At 41.1% G+C, this 24,366-nt stretch overlaps 1 protein-coding gene across 3 annotated transcripts in view; it reads left to right on the top strand.

Moving 5' to 3' along the window:
- The window catches only part of MACIR (macrophage immunometabolism regulator), a 212,830-nt gene that overhangs the window by 169,978 nt on the left and 18,486 nt on the right, over positions 1-24,366 (top strand). The window lies entirely within an intron of this gene.

Below are 24,366 nucleotides of genomic sequence, written 5' to 3'. Positions count from 1 at the left end.
CTGGCTATTAAAATAGGGAAAGACTGGTAAATAGTCACTGTCTTGAGCCTGTCCCCAAGTGTTCTTTGAACATAGTGGCGACCTTTAGAGCACCATTAGTGCTGCTGCTTGAGCACTGAATTTTCTCAGTCTTGTCTCCTTAGCCAGGTACCAGCCTATCTACCACACCCCATCTTGTCAATCTTCTTCCATTTTCTTTTAAATCCCCTGACATTCAATCAAACATACTTCTTGCTCTTCTCCCCAAAGCTTGACTTATTCCCTCTGCCCTCTTCTGTTCCCTTTCTTCTTTGGTTTGCTTATCTGATCCTATACCACACCTTTCATAAACTCCTCCATCATCCCACATCCAGAGACCTTCTCTCCCTACTCTCAACTACTGTGCCACTCTGTCTTCTTCTATAGCACTTCTTGATTTCCATTTTGCATTAAAAATATTGGAATAAATGGCCTATCTTCTTGGCTTAAAGCTTTTTTGAAGGCAAGAATTGGCGCTTAATCAATCTAATGGTTCGCAGAGAATTCAAAACAGTGTCTTAGACATATTAGCTATCCAATAAATATTTTGTCCATGAATTGAAATACAATCAAGCCACTATTATCATATTTCTCTGTTTGTCCTTTAAGCAACATGCATTTGAATACATAATGTTCCACAAATAGAACAGTATATTGTTTGCCTAAGAGGTTTCAGACCCAGGGCTCTCTTGAAAACTGGAGCTGAGTCCAAATCCTCTTAAAGAGATATGCCACTGACACTCAATGCTATAGACCCATTACCTTTTTGTCATTGTGTGTCTCGCAGCCACTCCATGTCATCCCTCACCCTAAATGAGCAGTCACTTCCACGACAGTTTTCAGTAGACTCACTGGATTGACCAATGATCTCTGTTCCCTCAGGGTGATACATTGAATAATGATCAGAAGTCTCTGAATGCTGGGAGTTTGCAGGCTACCCTCTTAGAATGCCTGCACACTTCCCCCCTCCACTTGGGTTGCATGCTTACAAAACGTCAGCTCGATTCCTTGCCCACAAAGCTCCATTATTATTATTTATTTTGCTCATCTCACTGTAGTGTGCTAAATGTTAACTCTACTACGTTATTTTTATACCTGGGACTATCCATCCAATTAGCTTAAAATATATAAATCTGGTAACTTTTTTTGGGAGGCTAGAGCATTGAGCTTTTTTAGAAAATGTGGAGATATAAAATAAATGGGTTAGGAGAAGGTTCTGTTCTTTAGAAGTTCTGTTAGAAAAAAACTGGGGGAATAGTGAAGAACCAAACTTCTCATACCTAAGAAAAAGACAGTTTATTGACTCGTGCTATGAGTTTGCTGTTCCCTTCCCTACTTCCAGTCCCAAGAGTCTGTAAGCCTGTTGTTGAAAAAGCATTCCCCTACCCAAAGTGAAACTGGTAAAATGTTAACGAGCCACCTTTTCATTTCTTGGTTTGAGGTTGCACAGAGGCAAAAAGTTCTCTTTCCAGACTGAGGCACACAGTTAAACACAAATGGTTTTCCCAAGCTGTGATCGATGCCAACTTCTGCACCTTCTAATTTTACCACCTCCAGAGGCAGGCTTTTTCCTTCGTCCTGTAATTGATAAGAAATAGGTTCAGCATGGGTGCCGCAACTAAGCAGACAAGGGAGAAAATGAGAGTGGAAAGGAGGCCCATAGCTATTTTTTTAAATTGATTGTTCTGAAATGAAACTAAAGTCAAAATGAGTTTTCATAGATTATGTTCTCCATGATATATTCCACCAAACTCCATATTTCCCACTACGATACTTTTCCATAACCGTTTTGAATTGCCTCTGTTAATATGCATCTTATTTATGCCGATTTGGGAAAGTATCATTAATTATTAATACCCATTTTTTCCTATCAGCAAAAAAGAACATCAAAAGAAACTGATATTACAAAATATATGTGGTTGGTAGTGACATGAGATCTCCAGTCAGCGTTTATAATTAACATGTATCCCATGCTTGTGGTGTGTCAGGCCCTTTTTCTAAATTCTTTATATCTATTAATTGGTTTATCTTCACAAATGTCCGCAAGGTAGTTACTTTTATCTTCTCTATTTTGCAGATCAGGAAACTACAGGATAGAGAGAATAAAGAACATTTTTCTTTAAATGATAGTAGTTTAAAATATTAAGACATGTATGCAAGACTAAAATTATTTTACAGGTAAATATTTTATTTATATTTATTTTACAATTATATCTCAAAACACCCTGTCCATTATTCATGTCTTTTCTACAAACAGCTATACTGAGGTATAACTTACATACCATAAAGTCACTCATTGTACATATATAATTCAGTGACTTTTAGTAAATTTATAAAGCTGTGAAACGATTGCCACAATCCAGTTTTCGAACTTTTCCGCCAACCTCCAAATTTTCTTTGAGTCTGTTTGCAGTCAGCTGCCACTTTCGCCTCTCCAATTACAGGCAATCACAGAGCTGTTTTCTGTCCCTATAAAGTTGCCAATTCTGGACATTTCATACAAGTTGAATCACACACTATGTGGCCTTCTTTCACTTAGTATAATGTTTTCAAGTTTCATCCATGTTGTAGCATCCTTTTTATTGCTGAACTTTATTCTATTATACGAGTATGCCTAATTTAGTTATCCATTCAGAAGTTGATGGAGATTTTTCTTTCCAGTTTTGGGCTATTTTTAATAATGCTTCTATGAAAATTTGTGTACAGGTCTTTGTGTGGACAACTGTTTTCATTCTCTTTGGTAGATTACTAAAAGTGAAATTGCTGGGCCATATGGTAAGTTTATTTTTAACTTTATAAGAAACTGCCAAACTGTTTTCCAAAGTGGCTGTACCATTTTACATTCCCACCAGCAGTGTATGAGCGTTCCAGATTCTCCACACCCTCACCAATACTCCGTGATTCTTGTTTTAATAATAGCCGTCCTACTGGCTGTGTAGCGGTATCTCCTAGTGGTTTTAATTTGCATATTTCTAATGACTGAAGATGTGGAACACCATCTAGTCCAGAGGTTCTTAATCAATTCTAGCTAATGAATTCCTTTGAGGTACTGATGAAAACTATGGACTCTCTATGCCCATATGCAGAAAATTTCTTGCAACTCACGGGTGGATGGATATAAAGATATTCTTCAACTGAAAGTAACCTCTCATAGATGTATGGCACTTTACAGTTTTAGTTTATAAAACATTTTTACGGACTCTGTCTTTTTTATTCTTCACAACTACTCTATGAAGTAAGAAGCTGATGTTATCCCCATTTTCTAGAGGAAGAAACTGAGTTTTAATGAGATGTCTTAAGATTACATAGACAGAGATAGAACTTAGGCACTGGTTTTTGGCTCTGTCTTTCACACTACTTCTCTCGCATGTCTGGCTTCCTGGGCCACTGCAACTTGGGAGATTGCTGGCTCCTAGAGTCAGCAGTTGAAGGCTGTAATAGCCAACATTTTAGGAGACAGAGTATTTCCTGAAGCCACCAGCTTTCCTGGAATAGAGGCAGAAATCCAGAATTTTGATCTGTTTTAGTAAATATAAGGAAGGTAGCACATCTTATAATAATTGTATATGACCAATAATATGACATTAGAAATCAGAAGAGTATATTTTTATTTGCTTTAATAAGGATAAAGACTTTGCATGCCTATAAAGAGTGGCTTATTATTTATATCATTTTCCCAGGAGCGTCTTAAACTACAAAAGAAGTGGGGAAACATAAATAAAGCCTGGGGATTTTATTCTATTGGCAAGTGACAGATGTATTCATTTGCTAAGAGCAAGTACATGCTGGATCTGCTTTCCTTTGGGCCTGTTATGCAGATAAGATGATATAATATGTTGGTCTCTCAGTATCAGCATTATTAGCTCACTCTGGAACTACCAGTGTTCTCCCACATTCTTTGCTATAGGAGAATACAAAGGAGTACACGCATATGGCATATGACACACAACCAAGAATAGTGCTTGAAGTGCCTTATGAGGCTCTTTGCCCTCTGCTCAAGTTACAGCTGTGTGAGAAGAATGAATGATTGGTGAATGGACTAGATTAAAAATGAGGGCTACTGTCTCTTACATGTCCTCTATCATGGCCCAGATTCCATTTTTACTAATCTCAGCTGCTGCCTCATTGCCCGTGATTACGAGCCTGCTGTGGTCCTGGGAGCAGCTGTGAGAAAACCATGGCTGCAGAGCCTGTGGAGCAGGTGTGGGTGCTCTTGCAGCTGTGCTTACTCATCTTACTCTTTTTCCTCGGTTTCACGAGCCCAAGCACCATAAAGCTCCACTCTAGTGGAGATGCAGGGATTGGAAAACGTTCTCTATTCAGTCTAATCCTAATGCTGCTTGGACTGTGGCTCCATATTCGCCAATTAAATGTTTTCTAGAGATAAAGGACAACCAGAATCCCTTTTCTATCTTACTGCCATGCCCTGGGGTTTTCACTCTTCCCCTAAGCAAAACTCAATCCCTCAGTTTGGCAATAATTCTTAAATGGGTTTTATTTGATTCTTTCCATTTGGCTCTGCCAAAAGTCTCACTTATGTCGCTGCTAGAAACAATAAGATTTCTTTAAGACTCTGGCTTCCCCACGACTTTATATTCTCCTGGAAAGGCATGGAAAAGCTCTAGCTCCAATTTTCTATTCCTGAGCCAACTCAGAGATCCAGCTGCTTCATGTGTGCAGGATTGATTAAAATAGCAGGGATGCTGAAGGGATTTACCAAGGAATTGTTTAGTGAGGTCCAGAAGCTATTGACAGAGAATAAAGGAACTTGGGCTATTTATGCCAGACGGCCTTGGATAATTTTGACATTGCCTAGCACGAAAATAAGGTTTCTATAGCAATAATACCAAAGGTCAGAGTGTTCAGAAAAGGGAAATAGTACACAATAATAATGACAAAAACCCAACCCAGGGTGAATCCACTTCTAAATTAAATTATTTCTATAAAGAAAAATACAGACAAGGACATTTGTGCCCGTCTAAAACTTGGGCTCTCTGGTAAAGTAAAATTACCTGCAGATATTCATGAGTTCCTTGCTTTGGTCAAATTTTGGTTTGAACATGCTAGAAATTTTTTATTGCTATTGCTAGGCTCCTTTGTCTAAGAGAAGAGAAAAGGCTGGGACACTATACCAACAGGTTTTATTTTATCCGAAGGCACAACCATGAAACTTCACAAACTAAGAAGGAGGAAAAAGCCATCCTTAGCAATGAAAAAGAGCTAATTCTCAGTGGGGAAAACAGAGCCAAGATAAATTTAGAAGGAAAGAAAGCATGTCCTAAAGCAACTTACCACATGAAAGGGTACATGAAATACACATCTAGAGTGCTATATTTAAAGCTAGCAAGTTGAAGCAAAAATGAAGAATGAGTGTCTCTTGGAGCTGTATTAATGATGCCGAGAGCCCTTTATCTCTAGGCAGCAGTTTGGAGGCACCCTCTCCCCACTGGTGACTGAAAACCACCACTCGTTGATAGCTATGAGATGATGAACTCTGTCCCCATCCTAGCTGGTAGGATCACAAAGCAGCAAAGCCTGCAAAGGCAAGAAGGAGGAGAAGACACAAGAGTGCTTTCACTGTCGTGACCTTTGCTGTCATTGTCCTGTGATTAAATAGAAGACTTAAGATTATTACATACATGCATGTATTTGTTTATTTATGCTTTCCTTTTTTCTCTCCAGGTAGGCAAGAAAGGATGGACAAAGAACAGAGAATAGAAAGTGAGCATGCATGTCAGACCCTTGTTTGTGGGTGGTACTGGGTTCCCTGTAAAAGTTTAGTGAATTTAATATTTCTCTTTTTGTTTTTATGAAGAAATTGAGATGATGACAATTTCATTGGCCCCAAAGTTGCAGCACCTCTCTAGTCTGCCCCTGCTTTTGAAACGCTGCCTGGCTTACTTGTGACATCAGCAGAGGTTTGTTGTTGTTAGTCCTGTTGGGTTGATTCTGACTCCTAGCGATCCTGTGTACAGCAGAGTGGAACCCTGCCTGGTCTTTTTGCACCATCCTCTCACTTTCCAGCACTACATCAGACAACCTTCTGCTACTATTCATAGGGTTTTCATGGCCAATTATTTTGGAAGTGGGTGGCCAGGTCCTTCCTCCCTGTTGTCTTAGTCTGGAAGCTCTGCTGAAACCTGTCCACCATGGGTGACCCTGCTGGTATTTGAAATAGCAGTGGTGTAGATTTCAGCATCCCAGCAACATCTGCAGAGGCAACTGGATACAGACTCAGCGTTTTGTGCTTTTCTTTTCAGTTTGCCTGGAGTGGCGAACCATTTTTTAGGAGTGATAAATACGTGCTGGCAGCTCCATGCTGTTTCCTGGCACCAGGAAGACTCCAGGCTCCAGGAAACAGGGGTGGCTTTGGGGGCTGAAGGAGTTCATCTGCACACAGACCATTAGACTACACTGCACCCAGACAGACAGGCTTCCTGCTGGAAAGTTAGCCAAGTAGAGGGATGCTCATGATGCTGGGGTCCAGGCTGCCCAGGCTCTTCTCTCTTGGAAGAAGCACTTCTGGCCTCATTCACATGTCTTACGTTTCACCATTTTCCTTGGCTCCTAAACTGTCTCTTAGAGTATAACAACTACCACCCAATGCTTTCATTACAACACAAAGACTGTGAAGTAGTAACTCTGAGTCATAGTCATGACCTTGTTCAAAGTTGTCAAAAAATTACCAGGTTAACTATAAAATCAAGACATTCTACATCTTAAGCTCTGCAACTGAATGTCCTGTGAGGTCTCCCTCTGAACTCAGGGTATGGTTGGTTTGTAGATGGATTCTGGAGCCAGACGAGCTGGGTTTGAATCCTCACTGCACCACTTATTAGGTCACTAACACGACCTTGGGCAAGTTACTTAATGTCTCTGTGCCTCAGTTTCCTTGTCTGTAAACTAGAGTTGTTATAAAGCATTGAGTTAATATATGTGTAAAGTGTTTGGAACACTGCCTGCATTTCATAAGTGATATACACGTTAGCTTTCATTATTACGTAGAACTTTGATGAAAATGAAGAGTAAGAACTTAGAAAATTAGTTAACAAAGAAGCATTAATATGTGTGACAGGGTAACTATTTAAAGTAAGTTCCTATATGTGTCTTTTTTTTCCTCCAAGAATTACAGGCTGCATGGACAAGGGGAAGGACTTAATTTCTCAGAATCTCAGTGTCTGCATTTGTAAAATGGGGTAACAGAGCCTGTCTTTGTGAGGATGAGAAGAGATCATCTGTGCAAAGTGTTTGGCACACAACAGCTGTACAATGAAGGTCCCTTCTTTCCCACATCTGGGGTCCACTTTCAGTTTAGGTGCAAATGAAGCATCGCTAAACTCAGGGAAGCTGGGTAAGAAAATCTCCTGCTCCAGACCCAGCGATGGGTGTAACTGGCAGGGGGGCTAGGCTGGGCTGGGCCAGGCTAGGGCTGCGATGGAGGGAGAAGGCAGAGAGGGGAGGAAGTCTGGGCAACATCACTGTCGCATCTTGGAAGGGAGTTGTGATGATCTCAGTGGTTGGCTCCTGTGCCTGGATTCCAGTCATTCAGGTGACAGAGCTCATTTAATGCTCTCTACCATTTGCACAGAGATTTGGAGGGTTCAGTGCTTGCCTCTGGTTACACTTGGACTGAGAATCTCTCACAGCCACAGGTGGAGGCTGACTGCTGCTGAGAACCAGGCTCTTAGCACTGGCTCTCCATCCTTCTGTGATCACATCCTGAGAGACTGCCTTCCAACTGTTGCCAAACCCTGCCCCTGCTGCATTCACATCCTAGGTTTTAAAGAATTTCCCTCTCCTTACACCTCCTCTCCCACCCTTCCCTCCACTAACGCTTATGGAGTGTATCTGTACCTTCTGCCAAACATTGTCTTGGGCACGAAGGCCCTACACGGCTTTAGCCTCAGACTGATTTCTTGGTCTCCAGCTTCTCTCATTCTTGACAACAATTCCTCAGTCCCTTTTCTGGTCATGTTCTTAGGCCCCTGGAATTTTCTAAACCCAGTGTGTCCATTATTACTCATGGTCCTTTGCCTGGCCCGTTCTGCCCCCCGCTCTGACTCTCATTATGAAAGGAGTGACCCGGTTGTCAGTGGATTCAGATGTTTATCTACACACAGCAATGGCCTACTCAGCATTTCTGAGTAGAGGAAGAGTGGCTCTCTTTCTCTAATCTCTTTGCAGATCCCTCACTTTTTCACTCTTGAAAAATTGGGATGTGTTATGAATTTAATGTTTTTGTTCCCTCCAAATTCGTATGTTGAGATCTTAACCCTCAATGTGATGGTACTAAGAGGTGGGGACCTTGGGAGGTGATTAGGTCATGAGGGCAGAGCCTTCATGAACGGGATTAGTGCTCTTATAAAAGAGACTCCAGACAGCTCCATTGTGCCTTCTGCCTCATGAGGACACATAGAAAAGACAGCCATCTATGAACCAGGATGCAGATCTGCACCAGACGCTGAATCTGCTGGAGCCTTGATCTTGGACTTTCAGTCTCCAGAACTGTGAGAAATAAATGTTTGTGATTTAAGCCACCAAGTCCATGGTATTTTTGTTAAGCAACCTGAATGGACTAAGGCAGAGTGAGAACCTGGAGTAAGAATTCTGTTTTTCCTTTGAAATAGCTCACCCCACACTTCTATTTCATTCCTACTGACACACTTTTGTCCAAGGCCTTGGCATCTCCTGCCCATATCACTGCAGCAGCCTCCTGGCTGAGCTTCTTGATGCCAGTGCAATCTTGACAATGTAACCCAAACCATCTGATATCGCCCACCCAAGGTTTGCATCCATGGCACTGCCCATGGTGCCAACTGCCAATTTATTGCCTCTCAGTTCCTAATGCGTCCTTTATTGCCTGATTTTGAAAATGGATCTGGGACTTTCAAATATTTTTCATTTGCCAGTACAAAGCACTGGAGAGATGTTGCAGGAGGAAGGGTTCTTCTTCCTGATTGCTGTGGATAGTTCCAAAGGAGCCTGGAGGCTGATGTATTTTTCTCAGCTCCCCAGCCCTAGAGGTTTCGTCCAGTGCTAGTAGGATGCAGCTTCCCTGAAGGTCCTCCAGCTCTCAATTTGGGCAGTGGTGGCATAGTGAGGAGGCTCAGATGTGAGGCCTGTGCTCCAGTACAGGTTTCTGCTCTGCATACCCTTGCCTCAGCCTTGTAGGGTTAGACATTTGGGAAACTGGCCCCCCGCTCCCCACCAGGCCTAAGAGGTATCCCAAAATACATTAGGTTCTTACCGAGGTAGGCCTTTCCGGCAACCAGTTCCAGCAGCATGCACAGTGGCACCCCAGCACCCTCTATGCACCTGACTCCCTTGTGTACCCAAGCATCAGCCTTGGCTTGCCTACATTGTGGACATTGGCTTCTGCAGATGTTCCAGTGCAGACCCTGTGCTCTCTGGGCCTTCCGCTTGCAGCAGCACCCTGACACCCTCAGTACTCTTGACTCAATGATACCTGTCCAGCAGCCTTGGCTCACCTGAGCCCCAGCCGGTTGTTTCTGTTTATCCAGAGACTGTGGACCAGCTCTGGCCCAGGCAACCCAGCAAAATCCTCCATCATCCAGTGCCTGCAACTAATCTTCTCCAGTGATGTCTGAACCTCTACTTTCAAATTTGTGCTTCCTTGGTACTCTCTCTCTTTGCCTTAAAATACCTTTTAGAGTTTTTTTATTATCTTTATAATTACTTTCCTATCATTGGTTAATAGCTCTTTATATTAAACTTCCTCTGTTTAAATTATTGTGTATAATGGTCAACTTTATGTGTCAATTTGGCTAGGCTATGGTGCCTAGATGTTTGGTCAAACACCATTCTAGATGTTTCTGTGAAGAGATTTTTCAGATGTGATCAACATTTAAATCTGTATACTTTGAGTAAAGTAGATTCTCCGTAATGTGGGTGGGCCTCATCCAATCAGTTGAAGATCTCAAAAGAAAAAGACTGAGGTCTTCCAGAGGAAGAAGGAATTCTGCCTCCAGAACCCAGCTGCAACATTAACTGTTCCCTGGGTCTTCAGCCTGCAGGTCTGTCCTGCAGGATTTGGACTTGCCAGCCACCACAGTTGTGTGAGCCAACTCCTTAAAATCTCTCTCTGTATATATAACATCCTGTTGGTTCTGTTTTCTCTAGAGAATCCTGAGTAATGCACTGTGTGATTTCTATCTCCCAAATGGGCCCAGACTGATAGCCTCATGAACACACCAAAATATCCAATGAAGGCTCTTCTGCTGATTCCCAATCCCCTCTATAACCTGGCCCCACCATTTCTATCAAATTTCATTAATAATCCTCAGTGTCCCAGGTACATACCACTCATTCTTTCTCTGCGTCTGCTCAAGTTTCCCTCACAGTTCATGCCATCCCATCTCTTCTCCTCCCATTCATATTCTAGCCATCTTTCAAGGTCCAACTCCAATTCCTCTTCCTTCATGAAGTCTTCTTTGTCTCTTGTAGCCATCCCCGTTCTCTCTCTTCTTACAGAGCATGCATCTGTCATGTAATTGAGTGCTGAACTATGCAGTACCTCATTTGGTTCTTTTTTTTTTTTGGTTAATATTTATTGATATTGAGTTCTTACTGTGCACCTGGCACTGTGCTGTCCACTTTTAATCATGTAATCATCTCATCTGGGAAATTTTCCATCAAATACTCTATGTATGAGACTATGTGTTCCCCTCACAGTGATCATATAATAAACAATTTTTTCCTTTCTCTGAGGAACCAAATGAGATTAGCAAATCAGGACAAGGGTCTATTGTTCTTAAGTAAGATGCCATAAGACCAGGGTACCCCCTTTTCATAAGATAAATAACAGGCAGCTATACCACAGAAAAGACATGTAATAGGTGCCAAATTCCTGTGAGAAAACTCATAGTTGCCTGCTGGTGTAATATTTCTAGTAAATAATAGAGAGAAGCTTTCCCACTGAACCTACTTCCAGTGAGATAACCCATTCTATGATTCACTGTGAAACCCCAGGGAGGTAATAAAAGGGGTCAGAACACTTCCCCCTCTTTGTAGTAGTTGCTTTGTCATGTCCACAGAATTGACTGGGAGTTTCTAGCAAACCCCTTTCCATGTAGCCTCAAGAAGTCTTCTGAATGGCTCAGACCTTTGAAAAGGTGAAAAGAAATTTCACCAGCATATTGCTAAAAACAGGTGATTTCTGAATGCTCTTTAGCCTTGTCTTGAGTGATGAACAAAATGGCAGCAGACTGGCCCTGGTTCTTCACATTTGAAAGGACTGTCTTAATGGTCCTTGTTGATTTTGGCAAGGTTATAAAATAATCTCACTATGAGGGTTGCATTAGCCATATTCTACAAACAAGTAAATGGGGGCAAGAAAGGTTAAGTAATTTGACCAAGGAAATGCAGCTAATAGGTGGTAAAGCCAGATGTGAAGCAAGGCTTATCCAACCACAACAGGTGACTGTCTCCATGAAATGAGACTTAGTTCATAAAGGCCAGATTTACTACATGCCATGCTCACATTCAACTTGGGAGGTCAGGGCTGTTATTATCCTCATATTATAGTTCAGGAGAAAGGCATGGAAAAGCTCACTGAATTTCCCAGGTCCACCCTGGTAGCAGGTTAGTAGAGTTGAGGCCTGGATCTCAGTCTGTGAGACCCAGAGCTGGTGCTCTTAACCTTGTTCAATAGTTTATTTCATGTGGGTCTTGTCTTAGGGACCCAGGTAGATGCAAACTCCACCTGAGCAAGGATTATGAATTTTCCCCAGATAGTACTAAGGAAGTGCTGGATCCAGACGAAGTCCTCAATTAAACACCCAATGATCAAGGTAGACAACTGTTAAGGAGCCCATAGTCCTGGTATCTAGCACTAGTTTCTTGTGGTATAAGTTTCTGGTGTTTTGTTGTGTTTCTTCACAAAACCTCTCCAGAGACAAATTTCCTTAGTTCTGTTTTCAGAAAAATGTCTCTCTCCCTGGAACTGTGTGAAGGGCACTTGTCTGGTGGCTTTGGCCTTCTTTCAGTCCTTGAGGCCCCACCAAGATATAAGATTGGCCCTGGAGGACATCTACTCAGGACAGACAATAGCTAGAGCTAAAGGGTGATCATGGAGATAGTGCTGCACGAAGACTGCATGAAGATGGTGCTGGATGCTCTGAACTCTAGTGCCCTGGCCCCGGAGCTGCTGCTTAGGGGGTCCCTCCCTCACTAGCTGTCACCCAGGAGTAGAAGAACACTATGGGCTACTTATCTTGATTCAGGGAATGACCCTGCAGAGTGCTTCTACCATTGTTTGCCTTTAATTCAGAGATCCCATTAACTACTAGTCCTTCTCCCATGATGTGGGCAAAGGAAAATAACATAATGGAAGAAGTATTCTAATCACTGACTAGACCAAAGCTTTGGGATGATGTATGGGTTTAATTGTTACTCTGTCCCACATTTGCACAGAAGCAGAAGAATTGACTGGGTATTAATTTTCCCTTCAGTGGAAAAACACTTGGAACCTCAATGCTAAATGGTATTTTCCTGTAAAGTGTTTTAAATCTACAAGCTCTACTTTTATTCTACTCACACAGATAAAAAAAAATGAAACCTGCCTCAGCTCTGTACCTTAGAGATACTATTTTTTGGGATTGGGACTGTGATTTATTGGAAATATTATTGAACATAACAGCAATAAGAATGGCTACCTTTAATTTTCTGCCTATTTTGTTCCAAGGATTGTGCTGGATGCTTTATATATGTTAGTTTATTTAATTCCAACAATATCCCTTTAGAATCTGTGTAGATCCTTTTTGCCAATTTGAATTATGCAAATTTGGAATGGTATCATAAATATCAGGCACAAAATCAGAAATAAGGTGAATACTCCCAAATTAAGTAAAAAATCAGCAAGAACTTCAAAACATCTGGGCCAAGAGAACTCTGCTCATTCTGTTGCCACAAGGTAGTCCTCCTTTAGCTGGGAACTACAAGTACCTGCCGTGCTTTGTCAAGATTAGTCTTGGATTCCATCAGTTCTTGGGAACGCATTCCTCGCACAAAATGCAATCATCTCGTATTGTATTCCCAGAGAGCACAGTGCGGTGCAGTGCTATCCTTGTGCATAATGAGCAATCAGTAAATGGTCATTTAGTGGATTTGAAATGCTAAAAGGGGAGAGTGGTCACAAACAAGCTGGTTAGTCCTTTGCCTTTGGAACATGAGCCTTATCACTCTCCTTTCACCCCTTCCTAGCTCACGGACAAGGTTTGCATTCCAGGTGAGGTTGCAAGATAACTTGTGATGTCCAGCTGAGTACGACTAAGTGGCTTTAATTCATCCTCTCAATCTTGTTCTTGGATTCCTTTTCTCCCTCTTTCCCTCCTTCCTTCAGAAAAATAGCACATGTGTGAGGGCTTTTTGTACATTACCTTTTCAAATAATTGTAGATTCACTGGAAGTTGAAAAAAATAATGACAGGTCCTAAATACCCTTCACTCAGTTCCCCCCAATGATAACATTTTACAAAACTATAGTAGTACAGGTATTTTTGAAGGGCAGTAGCTAACTGAGTTAAAGTTCCCAGGAAAAAAATCTATATTGAGTTGTATTTACCTTTTCCCTAGGCCTCAAAACAGGGCAGGTTTATGGGTGTACCAGCAGTGCCATCGCACAAAGCCCCACAAGCAGAAGGATGCAATCAGCATCTTGAAATTCTTAGTGACTTTGTCTTTGAATGTAAGTTTTGTAAGTGAAGTACGATGGAACAGTGCACGCACCAGGGTCTCGGAGCCTTTGCTCGAATGTGGCTTCACCTCCCTATCTCCATGGGACAGGGCACTGGCCTCTTGCTCTCCTGCTCCTGCCCAGTGACCCCTGCTGTCTTCCCCCGCTGCAGGGTGCTGGGTGCGGGTGCGGGACAGTCAGGTGGGGAGGCATCTGGTGCTTGTGAGGGTCTGCACTTGCCTGGCAAGTATCCTCGTGCCTGAGGGAGTTATTTTGTATTAAATAACAAATGTAAAACCCCATGACAAGTCCAGACAGAGATGGGTAAAGAAAGGAAAAAGCTTTTAAACTGCATTTTGAACAAAGGGCTTGACATTTTCATTTTGCCTTGGGCCCCACAAATTATATTGCCAGCCCTACTTAAAACTGCTTTATAGCCCAGCCTCTTACAAGAAACCTAGGCATGAAGATGAATATTTATCAGGAAATAGGAAGTTTCGACAGAAGCACACAGGAATATTTGTTTGTCAAAGGCAAAAATAGTTCCCGCTAACGTCAGAGAAATCTTCCTAAAGCACATTCTTATCAAGTCAGAGATGCTTGCAAGCCTGCGGTGCTCCATGCTCTTGGAGTACACTCCATAGCCACAGCCTGGCCCCGGGCGCTCCATAAATAATCTACCTGCATCTGATCTCTGGAATTTCAAGTTTCACCAGACCTTGATTCAAATCCATGCTTGTCGCCAACTAAATGCAGTTCCTGCTTTCCCAGTTCTGTGTCTTTGCCTGTGCCATTTTATGTCTGAAATGCCATCTTATCCACTCTTTGAGGCGGAACTATCACTTCCCTCCTGAAGCTCCCAGCCTGGGCCCATCTCATCGCCTTGGCTTTTGTTTCCTCCGCCCATGTGGTTCCTTCTCTGGGCTCGTACAGCTAGAGCCATCTGGTCATTCAGAGAGAAGGTCGCCTCTCCAGAAAGGCCTACCTGGATACGTGCTCTAAGCCAACTTCTATCCCATCTCATTTCTGTTCCAGTAACTGCATTTATCACTTCTTAAATTAACTTCGCATATTCACGTTTTTACCCCTGTAATGATCATCTCTCCCATGAGAGGAGGATATCTCTTGGCTTTCTTCACTTCTGTTCTCCTCGTGCCTTAAACCACGATCATGGCCAGACAGAGGATTTGGAGGCCTAGCATATATTTGTTGAATAAAGGAAGGGCTCTTTCCCTCCTCCACACACTGGAGCATATTGCACATCATATCTTGCTTATGTGTTTTCTCTCCTCTCCTATGCTATTATCTCCTTGAGCATACAGAATGATTCATTCTTATCCCTCACAATGCTTAGGAGAGACTTAGGCTTCACTGAATGCATATATAAACATTAATGGTGCAGAGGCAGAGCATTTCCTTTCTCTTTCAGAACAACTGGGCACAGCATTAAGCCAGAGAGATCAAAACTAATTGCCAGAACGAGAAGCACACGCCGTTTAGGTTCACTGTGTCTGCACCAAGCACAGCCTTGGAAAAAGTGTGTAATCAATTACCAGCACACAGGAGCCAGAGTGACCTCCGTGTTCATCACAGTGCCATTCTCTTTAGGCAATTGGTTGCTTTTGGGGCCTGTGGGATGAAAAGCTTCCCAAAATAGAGACCAGGGAGGAGGTCTAGTTCTGATGGGAGGGATCACAGCCAGAGGGCACCTTCTTTAGTAGTGGCGGGCACATGCATTATTCTTTTAGCACAGCACTTTGTTTTTCACTATCAATAAAAATGGAGGTACTCACCCACAGATCATTTTGGAGATCTAGGGGGTGTGAAGAAGTAAGGTAAGGTGTGGCATTAATCTAGACAGTGACATGTTTGGGGCAGAAATAGGATCATTAAATCAAAATGATGCACATAAAAAAATAGAAGAGCAATCTGCTCTGATTGTCCTGGACAAGGAGAACACGAGGCCTGCTGACCAGCTCAACTGGGTTGAGATCAGGCTTCTTAAGCTCTATGAGAAAAGTCTGGTGCTGCAAAAGACCACCAGGTACTGGAGAACAAAGCAATTATGCACAAGGCCGAGGATTTGGAAGCCAGACAGAGGGAGAGAATATGCAATGTTCTGAAACTCATTTGCACAACTCTTTCTCCTCTTACCCCACAAAAGAGCTCCTCGCTGGTGGATGCTGAGCCTCAGGGCTCCCCACGGGCACCTCTGCTGCTAATGGTGAAAACGAGGATGGCTCCCCTCCTCCCTCAACTGTGCAGAACCCCTGTGGTGGGAGCCTCTGTGATGAGAGGACAAGTGGTTTCACTCCTGGGGAGAGTTAGGGATTCAGAGAGTGTTTCTGGGAGGGGAGGTGCAGTGTGTGACACACACAGAAAAATGTAACAACCATGCAAACTGTGGGATAAATGGGAATTGTGCTGGCGTTCCTGAGACCTGTCTGCTGGGGTCAGATACTTCCTCAGGAAGCTGAGATGGGCTGTGGGTGCTAATGAAGAAAGCATGAGGATGTGGAGTGGTGGAGCTGGGGCCCTGGAGGTGATTTTAGGGAAATCCTGCAGGCAAGGTCCTGGAAGCCTTGGTGGGGTGAGGGCTTATTTTAGTCTTTTCCCTGGGAAGGAAATGCCTATTCTGTGATAGGACAGCATTGCTGGTCTCCTGTGGTCTTCAGTCTTCAAGCTGGCATTTTAGACATCTCTCAATTGCAGTGAGAGGACTGTGGGCAGAGGCCACAGCCTGACAGCTTGCCTGTAGGAATGTCTCATCATAATCAGCCAGGTGGGGCCTGGGCCTGTAGGTGGCATGAAGGAGTGGAGAATGATGCCCAGAGAGGCCTGACAAATGGTACTGGGGTGAAAAAGCCATGACTTTCCTTCTCTTTTCCAGTATGAAGAAAATCATTCTCACTTTTCGTGAAGAGGAAATTCTGTGGAGCCTGGAATTAGACCACAGGCACATTTTTTTCCCTCAAAGGCATCCACTTTTGTGCCTGCTGCTGTCTTTGACCTTGCTTTTCCACTCTTTATGACGGTACCTAACCTAAGAGTTTGCCTTTGGGCATGTTCAGTCTGGGCTTCTAAGCTGGTTTTTTCCATTGGCTAGATGTTTCCGGTTGGTGAGTAAATTATTTATTTGTCAAATCAGTCACCTAGTAAAGCAGCCCTTGCTTTCCAAGACTGATGACTCTACACTGCCTGATAGTACCCAGGGATTCCAACTCCTGCCAAAACAAAGAGTGGTTCAGGAGTTAAGGGAATTTGCCGAGTCCTATCAGACCTAGCTCCAAAATGTATCTCCAGTACGTCTCCTTATCGCAGGTCTATGCAGCCACAATTATACTTGGACAGACCTACTTTCTCTGAATTGTTGTAATAGCATCTCAGCTGGCCTCCCAGTTCCACCTTGATCCCCTCCAAGCCTTTCTCTACTCAGAAGCCATAGGCACTGTACTAGTTTCCTGCTGCTGCTATAGCAAATTGCTGCAAACTTAGCGGCTTAACACAACATAAATTTATTCTCTTATAGTTCTGGAAGTCAGAAGTCTGAAATCATTTTCAATGGGCTAAACTTAGGGTGGTGGCAGGGTTTTAATCCTTCTAGAGGCTCCAGAGGAGAATCTGTTTCCTTGCCTTTTCCAGCTTTAGAGGCTGCTTGCATTCCTAGGCTGGAGGCCCCACATCACTCCAACCTCTGCTTCCTTTGTCACATCTCCTTTTCCTACCCTCATGCCTCCCTCTCAAAGAGAGCCTTATGATGACATTGGGCCTCCCTGGATAGTCCAGGGTAATCTCCCCATCTCAAGACGCTGAATTCAATCACATTCACAAAGCCCCTTTTGCCATGTAAGGTAATATATTCACAGGTTCTGGGGATTCAGATGAGGACATCTTTGGCAGGGGTGAGGGGACATTATTCTGCCTACCATGGGCATTATGCCACTCACTTGGTTAAGATCCATCCGTGACTTCCCAGTGCATGTAAAATACAATCCACACTCTAGCACATGGCTTGAAAGACCCTGCCCACTTCTCCAGCCATTTCTCAAACCAGCCTCTCCCTGCTTTTGTCACAGTGGCCTGTGCCTGCTTCTCTGAAAACCTCAGCCCTTCTCCTTTGGAGAGTCACAGTGGCTGTTGCTGTCTCTGGCTGGGTTGTTCTTGTTCTGGCTCCTCATATGGTTGTTCATTCTCTTACTTTGTGTCTTTGGCCAAATGTCACATCCTCCGAGAGACCTTTCCTGGGAAACCCTGTTTGAAGGAGCCCTCACCCTGGTCACTTATATCCCAGCACTTCACAGCACATATCATACTCCATTGTAAGATCATTTATGTATTTGGTATCCCTCTCACTAAAGTGTAAGCTCAATGGGAACAGGCACCATTTTGTTTTGTTTATCAACAGTATCCCCAATGCTGACCATGATGCCTGGCAAATATTTGGCATCCAACAAATACCTTTCCGTTGAAAAAGATAGCATGAGGATCCTAGGGAGAAGGTCAACATAAAGCATCTCTCTCCCCTTTATATGCTGTTGCTTTTTCCAGTCAAATTTGGTCCACAATAATCATAACTATGTAAGATTGGCAGGTGTATAGCAGGAGAGTTTCCAGTTATGCGGTCCACTGTTTGTTGTAAGGAAGGAATCTTACATTAATTGTGTGGTTCTTGGTAATTGAGCTAGGACCTTATATTACTTAATCCTCAAATACCCCCTGTATCAAGCATTCTGGGTCCCACTTAACAGAAGAAGAAACTCATATTAAGTAACTTGCCTAAATTTACAAGACTAGTGAGTATTAGAATGGAATCTGTATACAACTTGTCTGACACCAAATCCAGTACCATTCCTGTTGTACATACATGCACATTACACATAGTGTAACCAAGAGGAAGGAGCTCGGACCGTGGACGTAGACTTAAATTCTGACCATGTCACTAAGTAATTGCGTGACCTTGAGGACGTACCTTAGTCTTGCTGAAATTCAACTTCCATATCTCATATTGTTGTTATGAAGAGTAAATGAAATAAGATATGCCAAGTATCTAGCACAATGCCTGGTAGTAAAGCAAATACTCAGCACATGCTAGGTCTAAAATATTATTAATAGAAACTTGCTACTCAAGAAGAGAGGCATTTTTGCTTCTTTGCTTCCCTCTAATTTAACAGAAACTTGAGTGAGAAAACTGGAAAGAAGCACCCCTGGTTAATAGTCTGCCATATTTTCATCACTACTTCTTCCTGTCACAAATATTCTCAAGCTCAAACTCACTGAAACAGGTTTCCCCATCAGTAATGAATATTTTCTAACTCACTCAAAATCTGCAGGAAAGAGTCAAAATTTATCAATGTTGAAATGCCGTTCTTTGGGGCAATGCTCTGTTGGGACATTGGAAGCTGAAGAAGGAGAAATCTTCCAAGTGGGTGAGAGAATAGGTCCTGAGACCCAGCAGTTGTACTTTCTCTTAAGATTGTCTTTCTAGTGGAATATTTCCAAAAAGCTACAATTTTCCTATCCCACCAGGATAGTTAATAAAGCATATATCTTAAGCTCCCCTGCTAACAATTTTTTTCCAGCTAATGCTTCATGCTGCCTTGTTTAAAAGACAAATCCGTAAAAAACGTAAATATGAGTATGTCGTACCCTTGCTTAAAGCCTCCAATGAGTCCTCATAAATTTCAGACTAAAGCCCACACGCCTTTCACTGTTTAATAAGTTCTATCATTTCACTCCGATCTACCCTTCAGAGCTCCATTTACTACTCCCCATCCATTACGACCGCCCTGATAACACTCTCCACTTCATGGAGAAGGTGCTGTTAGTCACTCTTCATTCTTACACTAGGAGTTAACTGCATGTTTACATTCAAAAGAGGACCATGAATGAAATTTATTCTTGCTTCCCTTACAGATCAGAAGAGAGTTCCTAATGTGGTCTAGATCTCACTAGCCCAAGATTTGGATTGACCAAATCTATGGGTAGTAAATATCTTTGCAGGCAGCTAGGATGGTGTAGAGAATGCCAGCAAAAACAAAAAGTTTCAAAACCTGTATTTAAAGTGTCAATTTATTGATTGACAACTAAATAGCTAGTCTGTCCCCATGGAAAGTTCAGTCATTTTTTTGAACAAGAGTCAGCAATGATATTTCAGCTTTCCCGTGTGGAAATGTCCTAAGAGATGCCCGAGATGTCTAAGTCCCAGAAGTTCATGTCTCTGTTCTTTCATTTCAATTTAGCTAAAATTTTTTGGATACTACAATGTGTAGGTACTTTCTTAAAGACAAGGACACACAGAGTGTGGAGGTGGAATAAATTAATTATGACCTAGAGATACTGAGAAGGTCTAATGAAGGAGAATATATCTCGGCATCTGTAGATATTGGAGGGTACGAGAGCCAAGCAGAAGGAACAGTGTGAGGAATGACCCAGGAGATGGAGGGAAAGGGTGTCCTGGGGTAGCAGCAACTGGATGGAGCAGAGTAAGCATTGAGGAATGCTAAGGGGTGGGGGTGAGGGGTAAGCCAGGGAGTTGGACTCACATTGTGGAGACTCTCAATGCCAGGCTGAGGAGCTGGACTTTGCTCTGTATAGCAGAAAATTACGGAAACTTTTTGAACAGAGAAGTGACACAATCTCCCATTACTTATAATAAATACAGAGAAGAATTAGGGGCATATTTAAGATGCATCGAGTATTTACCATCTGTGTTCCTGAACGAACACATCTCCTTATTTCTTTCTGAGAAAGTACTGTCAGCTCAAAAGAGTGTGTTCCTGAACAAATACAAGAAAAAAGGATTGTGTTATCGGAAAGGCTACATTTTGCTCTTTTATGTTCCACAGAGTTTACAAGAATGTCAACAGAATGATTGCGCGTGGTTAAGATTAATAATTTAGATGGAAAGTTTACAGGAACCAGAACAAAGGAAAAACTATTTTAAAAATGCAAACTGTGTTCTAGCCAAAAAATGGCATTATGGTAAATTTATAATCGCTTTCAAAATCAGAGCTTAGGATGAAATAAAGTCGTATTTCATGGTGTTTTAGGAGCACTCTCACCTTTGAGTCTACGTTGAATTCTAGGTCAGCCAATTAGTAGCCAAGTGAGCTTGGGGAATATGCCTGCCTTTCCAAGCCTCAGTTTTCTCATCTGTAAATGGGTATAATAATGTTAACCTCCTCAGTGGGTTGTTGAAATAAAAGTTTGTTAAGTGCTTAGCAGAGTCCTATTTTGTTTTTAATAAACTCTTTTTAACTCTTAATAAATAATAAACTCAATAAATACTTGCCATTTTTACTGTAATGCATTTCTCCCATTTTTAATAAACCTTGACAATGAAAAAAGAATCATTTTCATATTTCACTTCCTTATTCTTCAATTTAACATTTTAAGTTTTATAAGGAAGAGTTGGCTCTCATTATTCATGGATTCCACATTTGCGAATTTGCGTACTTGCTAAAATTTGTTGGTAATCCCACAATCAATATTCATAGTGCTTTCATCATCATTCATGGACACGTGTACAGTTGCAGAAAATCTGATTGTCTAACACCTATGTTCTTAGCTGAGGCTGAACAAAGCAATGCTCTTTTTTCTTGTTTCAACTCTTATTCTGTAAAAAAGGGTCCTTTTCACGATCTATTTGGTGCCATGTTTTTCGTATTTTTAGGTTTTTTTGTTGGTGATTTTGCTCTTTAAAATGACCTTGAAACATAGTGTTGAATTGCTGGCTACTGTTCTCAGATGCAAGAAGGCTGTGATATGCCTCATGGAGAAAATATCTGTGTTTGACAAGCTTCGTTCAAGCATGAATTACGGCGCTGTGGGCCATGAATTCAATGTTAATGCACCAACAACATATATTAAACAAGGTATATTAAAGAGAAACTCACATAAAACAACATTATATATTGATTGGTTGATGAAAATGTTGTGACCAGAGGCCTGCAGGAGTCTAACTCAGTGTTTCCCCAGGAGCAGTAATTCAGTATTCGCTAAATCAGTGTTTGCAGTGACTTTATAAAGCGTAACTACAGAGAATAATGAGAATCAACTGCAGTTTTGAAATTTGTCCTTATAGTAATGAATATAATAGGTGATGTGTTTGTTGTTTAATCAGTAAACACATACTATAAGAATATATATCTTTGCAAATATGAAAATATTGTTTTAAATTTCTGGCAACCTGTGATTTCTTGATAATTTTATATGGCTCAACTATACTAATTTCATTTGCTTATGCTTTTATAGCCCTTTGTCATAGCCCTAATTTTGTGCTATCAATTTCATGAAAAATCAATTAAACCATAATGCTAAAAGCTAGTATTTTCTTTAGTCTATTTCTTGGATGTTTGTTTCAAGCTATTTCTAAGTCCTAGTAATCCTCAACTAAATTTTTGCTGGCATTTAACTTCAATTGGTTGAGCTTTTTGAGTAACAATCACAAGATCCTGATAATGGTGGTATTGATAGAAATCGAAGACATCTTTTAATTGTAGGGAGGATGCCATTCTTAGTGAATCAGGAAAGGCTGTGCATAGGTTCCTCGCGTGAAAACTCAGACACAGAAGCCCAAGGGCTGTGTGTTCATAGATCAGCAGGAAAGTCTGGCTCCAACACCATGTTGTAATATAGATTTCCTTTCATTTCAGGCAGTTCAATATTTTAGAAAAGATCTGTAGAGAAAGATTCTTTTTCAGAATGTTTTTCTTTTACAATGTTCCTTAAAAAGAAATTCTTTATTTTAACTTATCCACAGCTTTTTTCTAAGCTTTGTCCTTTTACTTTCAACTTGTTTTTGGAAAAATTAAAGAATTTGTGGACACCACACTGTATATAACAGCCTACCATGGTCAAAAAGACTATTGAAAATGTTAATTAATAAACTTTGCCATTGAAACAATTGGGCTTTGACAGTCAATTAGAAAAATTAAAAAAAGCACATTATCCAAATTGATTAAGACCTTGGTATCCATTATACGTATACCTCAGAGACTGAGATGCAAGAAGAAAATAATAGAACTTCTATTTTTAGAACTTTGTCTAAAAATATAATAATAAATTCAGCCTTATGAATATTTAATATTTAGCTTATCCCTGGCATCGTCAGGTAGCCTGTATTTCAGGCAGGCACAAATTAGGAACCCAAGGCTCTGAGATCTCCTGAGGACAGAGTATGAGTTTCACATTGGGAGGCGTTGATTGCACACCCATGGCCATGTGTTCACTTTCAGCATACTGCAATTTTAAGTTAACATGTGGGTATGGAGATAAGAAATTACACTACAAAAAATCTTGATAATACTTTCTAATGATATGGGGCAGCGATCGTGAAAATCTTTTGCACAACCTATAGGTTTGCTGGTTATGTTGCAGGAAGGTAACATGTCAAATTTAAGATTTATCATATGTTGTTTTCTTTATTTAAAAAAAATCCTCACTTGCCAGGTTTGCTGACCTTTTTCTGTAATGACAACTAGCTATCGGTAGTGTGTTACGTAGCAGATATTTGAAAAAATAAACAGAGTTGATTTGCCCCTTCAAGGTAAAGGTCACATTTTAATAATGGATGAGAAAGCAACTGCTTTGGAAAGAAACTCATGTTATGAAGAAAGCATTTTGGAAATGTTTCTCTCATTAATGATTTAGTTGCCATAAACAGTGGGTTTCAACTATAAAACTCCTATCTCCACATTTAAGGAACTTGGAATTTAAAGATCTTCCAAATAAGATGTTCTGAATCCATTTGTTAAAAATGGGAAAATGCAACACTGCCCACTTAGTTTCCATAGATGAGTGACTGACATCGGGGAAGACGAACATTCACCAGCCAAATTGAAAGGGAAAACTTTTGCATAATTGGTGGATGGGATTGAAAAATGAGTACCATGATTTAGGAAGCGCAGCCAATAAGGTACTTCTTTCCTTTGGATCTCTGTTATCTTTGTAAAGTGTGCATTTAAGTTATGACAGCCACTGAAACTGTGTATGAAAATAAACTGAATTTTGAGCTAGGCCTTTGAATTCGTGTCTCACAAAGTGTTAAATCAAAATTTAAAAAAATATAAAGTATATTAAATAAGTTGGTTGGTCTCAATAATATTTTTCAGATGAAAGAGAACATAAAGGTCCTTCTGAATCTTTAATAAATAAACTGTTTTAATGTTTATTTTTCATTTTATCCTTTTAAATTTATGTTTTTGTGAAAGTTTAATAATATCAATATCAGAACAACATATAAATTTAATTTATAAGTAAAGTCTCATATACTCGGGGTGTGTGCTTAAATTTCCCTGAAAGATCTGTGTAATAAATAAGTTCAGAGATCACTGGTCTGGAGTGCCCATTCTAAGGGTAGAAAACTAAAATAAAGTGGGGAGATTGGATATACTTTTCAATTCATTTTGAAAAATGTTTTCCCCAAAGAGGAATGTGTAAGAAAAAACTTCCATCTATTGTTTGTATTTTAAAAAGAAAAGACAATTTAATATCAGAAAATTCGGATGGAAATAATTGCAGAAGAAAAGATAAATGATAAAATTGGAAATATTTACTTGTGAACAAGGAACACATTGTCCTTTAAAAAAGTTTTTGCTGCGGACTCCTGAATACCACCGTAAAGCAGTACTGGTCTGCACACCTTAATTCTCATAA

This window comes from Equus quagga, chromosome 7 (assembly GCF_021613505.1).
Source record: "Equus quagga isolate Etosha38 chromosome 7, UCLA_HA_Equagga_1.0, whole genome shotgun sequence".
Taxonomy (NCBI): Eukaryota; Metazoa; Chordata; class Mammalia; order Perissodactyla; family Equidae; genus Equus; species Equus quagga.
The sequence above is the reverse complement of the archived record's forward strand: the minus strand, read 5'-3'. Positions and strand labels throughout refer to the sequence as shown.